Consider the following 6173-nt stretch of genomic DNA (forward strand, 5'->3'; position numbering starts at 1 on the left):
CTGCCCAGCTTTCCAGGAAGCTTTTACTGTTTTGTGAGAGATCATCTCACTTCTGTCTGAGAGGTTTTTACAAAGATTTGTGCCTGAGCCAACCTTGGCTGGTTGAAGGCAGCAGGGCTGCACTATTCCCCAAGATGCCTTCGAAAATGGCACGCTTACTTGAGTGCTACAAAACACATTTGGGAATCCCTACTATTTGTAAAGTCTTTTGAAATACTTGAAGTAACTTGTAGAAGTTTGCAGAGCTGGTGGGGTTTCTTGGTTTTGTTTTGTTTTTGTGGAAAGCAGGAAGATAAAGAACCTCTCCTCCCCTAAAAGTGAGTCATACTCCTCCACTTTAAAAAAACAAAAACAAACAAAAAAAAAAACCTGTAGAATTTGAGAGTAAAACCCATTAGGTTCCCCAGTCACATACAGTAATTTATAGAAAAGAAATATAAATAAGAGCTGCCGATGACTGGGTGCTAATTTTCTGTCCATCTTAGCTGGAATTTGTGCCACTGATCTATACAGAGCTAGGATTTCACCTTCTGAATCAAAAGTGAATACAGAAAAATCACCTTCTGAATTGAAGTTATTTTACAGGTGTGATTGCAGCCACAACATTATTTATTGAATTCCCTAAGATTTTTCCATGAAGTCCTGGGCACTTTTTGACATAATAAATGCCTTGTAATTACTTTGCCTGAACTAAGAAGAAACATGAGTTACGCTAAGGCCTGTGAATATTTACTGCCAAAGTTTGCTTTTTGGTATAGCGTAACCCTTCATTTATGGATAGCAGTTACCATGGAGTTTTGCAGCCTGAATTGTCTACTGCCATCCATAGCCAAGTCGTGACATTGCAAATAGGAGGATGTTCACGAGCAGGGAACAAATGCCAGCATTCTGTACCTGTCTGGTTACTCTGACCTTATGACATGTAAGCCACCAGGCTGGGAAAGAAGCAGTTGTGGTTCTGGCACTATTTTCTTGTTCCAAGGGAGAGAGATGGTGCCATGTAACCTAGCTGCATGGCCCAGCTGTGGGACCCCATAGTGTGGTCCAGTTGTGGGTCCCTACAGTGAGACCCAGCCATGCAACCCAACAGTAAAGATCCAGCTGAGCAATGCAGTAGTGTGACCCAGATGTGGGACACCAGCATGGCCTAGCTGTGCGACATGGTGGTAGGAACCAGCAGTGATATGACCCATGAGTGGGATCCCATGGTGTACTCAGCGATGTGGCACAGCTGTGGGACCCTGCAATTGGGACTCATCTGATGGCTTCTGGCCCCGCCAGCCCTATGCCTGCAACTGCCCTGCAGCCACAGCTGCTCGCCCCACTACGCTCATCTTTTGTTTCTCAATCATAACCCAATTAAAACCAGCAGCTGCAAAATAATCAATGGGTTAATTTCATTAGCTTTTCTCTCTGTGAAATAAACAGGCAAATGAAACTCTCCTCGCTCTTAATTAGTTCGTATAAATGTTGGCAGGAAAACAAAGACACTTGTACACTCCTTTATTTTTATAAGAGACTTGCCTGAAAGAAAAACCTCAGACACGTAATTTCCTTTTTTGTTTTTCCCCCCTGCCTGGTGCTGTCAATTGGAGGCCAACCCTGCACCTCCGAGGGCACAGAGGAAGGCGGTTTGGCAGTGCTGGGCACAGTGCTGCCCCACAGATCGGGGCATGTCCCAGAGAGGTTCTGCAGAGCGATAGGCTGCAGTTGGCATAAACTCCCTCCTTGTGTAGGGAATTCACCTGCCCCAGCAGCCCCAGCTGAGCGCTGCGGTTCCGCAATCATTACCGCTGGAGCTGTGCCATGCCACATCACCCAGCAGAACAAATTTGATCTGGATCGGGCGTGGGCACATGATTACGCTTTTGTCAAATTAGCAGAGCGCTCCGTGAAGGTTTCAGGCTGCCTGCGTGCTCTGCTGGCTGCAGAGGAGGAGGCAGTGCCTGCGCCATGACGGGTTAGAGCTGCACGGGGAGAGGCCTGTCCTCACAGCCATCCCCATGCAGCCAAGCCAGCCAACTGGAGCTTCTTCTGGGCCCACTGAACCGGTAGAGGGTGGTAGCAATCTAAACTTGGCAGCCCTTACAACATCTACTACAGCATCAGACACTGGCTGACACTACAGCCACAAATACTGTCAAACATAGGCCTGTACTATGGCCACAGGCCATAGTCAAACACTGACATACTTATAGCCACAAGAGTATCCATCCTCCCAGCTTTTGCATGGCATTTACTCGTGCTTCACTCTTGCAAGGTATCCTGGCCTATGCATAAATTTAATGGTGGAGTTTTGGGGTGAGCTGGAGACAACATAAAGGCTCAACTGCTACTGAAACTAAAACTAAACTCCTGTTTCACTGAAACACAAGTTTTCTGAGTTACTGAAAAGTATTTCCAGTTGCTTTTCCTATCCCTACTCTGCAAAGAATAGCGTTGATATTTATGGTTTAGTTTATTTACTTTAATGGTAAAACGTGTGCTAATTACATTAATTTCTAGGAAGTCTTTACTTAATACCAAATAAGTGATATTAAGAAAAAATAAATCTGAGGCTATCTTTTCACCTATTATTCAGTAAATCTACTCCTAAGACTGCATATTGCTTTTATTCTTCGATTTTTTAACTCAACCACTGAGAAGTCATTCCTTTCTGGATGCAGGATTTTAACATCGTTACTCATCAGCACTTTAAAAAGATTTTTTTTTTCCCCTCAGCCATCAGTTAAGTGAGCATTTCCATGACAGTGTAATACATCCTCTGTGTGGATTAATGAAGCTTCAAATAGAGATGACTACTGATTGCCATCTCCCCCGCTGCATCCCCTCCTCCTGGGAACTATTTAGGTGAGAAGCTATAGTGTGGGGGAGCTTGGGGGAGAGCAGAGAGCAGGTGCAGGGACAGAGCCAAGGACTGCGCTAAGGATTTCATGAAAGGACTTCTGTAGACAGACTGCAGAAGGTGTCAAAAGGTGGTTCATTAAGGGAACTGTGTGAAGGATGAAAAAGTGAAGAGAACATCATTTGCAGCTTGGAAGGCTGATGGTATCCTGGGCTCCATCAGAAGGGGGGTAGTGAGCAGGGACAGGGAAGTGACTGTTCCTCTCTCTCCTCACGAGGCCCCATGTGGAATACTGCATCCAAGTCTGGGGCCCCCGATACAGGAAAGATGTGGAGCTGTTGGAGAGGGTCCAAAGGAGGGCCATGAAGTGATCAGAAGGCTGGAGCACCTCCCCTGCAAAGACAGGCTGAGGGAGCTGGGCTTGAGTCTGGAGAAGGCTGCTAGCAGACCTCATTGCAGCCTTCCAGTATTTAAAAGAGGATTACAGAAAGGAGGGAAATCAACTTTTTCCTCAGGTAGATAGTGATAAGACAAGGGGGATTGGTTTTAAGCTCAGTAAGGGAAGGTTTAGATTGGATGTTAGGGAGAAGTTCTTCACAGAGAAAGTGGTGAGATGCTGGAACAGGCTGCACAGAGAGGCTGTGGATGCCCCATCCCTGGAGGTGTTCAAGGCCAGGTTGGATGGGGCCCTGGGCAACCTGCTCTAGTACCATATCTGGAGGTTGGCGGCCCTGCCTGTGGCAGGGAGGTTGAATCTTGATGATCCTTGAGGTCTCTTCCAACCCAGGCTATCCTATGAGTCTATGATTAGGTACTGGAGAAAGGTTGTGCCTAGTGGAGAGGACTGAAAGCAGCTGTGGGTTCCTAAGGTGCAGGTACGGTGTTTTGGTCCTACAGCTTCCTAATCTGTTCCTGGTAAAATAAGTTCAAAAGTAGGTCAAAGCAGTCACTCACACTGCTCAAGTTAATCTTCCTGATTCCTAGCTGAAGCTAATTAGGCTGTGCTAAAATGCATTCATTTTCCTTTCTACCAAACTGTGGCATTGTTAACTTACAGTATATAGCGGTAGAATAATGCCTTGAATTGCTACAGCAGTTTGAAAAACAAATAAATTACTGAGACTCTGCCTAAAGACAGCATTAGAAGACTTGTTCCACTTTTGCTTGAAGTCACAGATAACTCACCACTGAATTGTCAAAGCTGTATAAACCAGGAACTTCCTATCTTTGTTTTTTATAAAGAAATTTAACTTCATGCCACACAGATTGATATGATTTGTCTTAGTTACTCATTTCTTTAGCAAGAAATAACCTTGATAGTTATGGCTACCAAGCTTTAAGTGGTTTTAAATTTAGGGAGACAGAACTGTCTCCTAAGCTGCAGATGAAAATGAATATCTTGTTGAAAAAATTAAGCGTATTACCATTACTTAAAACTTAATTGCCTATAATTTTATTTTAATTTTATTTTTGGGTAAAAGAAGTGTTTATTTGTATGTCACTTAGGTAGTCCACCAAGCCTTCAAACTGGTTTTATTTGCATGAGCTTGGAAGTTACAGTCCTGGATTACATCTCTGGGTCAAACTGACCAGGTAAAGGCACGAGCAATTTGCATATGCAACAGACTGTTCATTTGAGGTTTGTATTTCTTTGGTTTGCTACTTTTTCAAATAGTACAGTTGTTGAGAGATATTAAAAAGCCAAAATACATTTAAATTGAGATACTCTATGTGAATGGTAACAGAAGGTCACAATATGTTCAGAGAATTCAAATATATGGTTGTTCTCTTATGAATACTCCTTGAATAGATGGAGTTACAGATGGCTAAGCAGATGGAATACCTTACTTCCAATATAGCTATATGTATTTAAAAATGGGTGCAATGCAATCATATTATTTAAATCTGTTCTGTATTTCTTTTGAAACCATAATGACAGTGACAATTCAGTAACAGAGGAATGTGACAAGAATGTAATTTATTGCCCTAGAATTGTTGGGCTTGTCTGAGATCTTAAAAGACTCACTCCTAAGAAAGGCACTTAAAACAATTCTCTCTTTTTTAAGAGGTTGATTCACCCTGGGGGCGTTCAAGGAATGATTGGATGTTGTGTTGAGGGACATGGTTTAGTGGGGGCTGATAGGTGACCAGCCGTACTGGATGATCATTTAGGTCTTTTCTAACTTTGGTGATTCTATTATTCTATGATATCTTTCAGGTAGGGCATGTGATTCAGAACTAACTGGGAAGAAATGATAAGAAGAACATTTGAGGATGCAGCTGCCTCAGAAGCATTCTTCTCTTGTTAACAAAAATCAACCCTCAATCCTGAACCAGAGACCCAGCACATCTTGGCAGAAGCATCCTTTTCCACTTGCTCAATCTGTTGCCCTTTGATTAGGTTGTTCAGTTGGGTGCTATAAAATTGACAACACAGCAAAATATTCACATACAAAACGAGAGACAGATTATGCTCAAGGACAGAAAAAATGGCACACATTAGCACTGTATATGCTCATTATTGGCATACATACTCTCCTCTTATTAACCTACCATACTTCACTCACATCTTCATGCTTTACTTGTTTGGGGTCTTTTTTTTTTCTAGTTGCTATTCATTCACCTGAGAAAAGTCATCAGTTGGCAAGAGTTCTTGTTTCAGACTCTTCATCTTCCTTCTTTATATTCTCACTTCTTGTCAGTCTCCAGTATAAATCACAATATCTTGTTAGTGTTCTTGCCATCCTTTTGGTAGAGTAAGGCAGAGAAATGAGTTATAAAACTAATCAGATTAGGAAAGTTTTGGGGAAAGGAGGCATTTACGTGCTTACATCAAGGCTGTAAACTAAGTAAGTGAAATCATTCTAGAAATGACCGATGACACAGAACAGGGCACTGAAAGCAATAAAACACCCAAGTTAACATAATGGTTGAGACTGGGAGGGACCTCTGTGTCCAACTGATCCAACCCCTTGGACCCATCTGGTCCAAGCAGGGTCAACAGAGCAGGGTATCCAGGACTGTGCCCAGGTGGCTTCTGAAGAACTTCAAGGAGGAGACTCCACAGCCTCTGGGCAGCCTGTGCCAGTGCTCCATCACCCACACAGCCCAGAAGTGCTTCCTGGTGTTCAGAGCAAACTACCACAGGGAATCATAGAATCATAGAGTGGCCCAGATTGAAAAGGACTTTGAAGGTCATCTAGTTTCAGTCCCCCTGCTGTGGGCAGGGTTGCCAACCACTAAACCAGGCAAATTCGTTTGTGCCTGTTGCCTCTTGTTGTGGTGCTGGTCACCACTGAACAGAGCCTGGCCCCATTCTCTTCTTACC

This window comes from Coturnix japonica, chromosome 2 (genome assembly GCF_001577835.2).
Source record: "Coturnix japonica isolate 7356 chromosome 2, Coturnix japonica 2.1, whole genome shotgun sequence".
NCBI classification, from domain to species: Eukaryota; Metazoa; Chordata; class Aves; order Galliformes; family Phasianidae; genus Coturnix; species Coturnix japonica.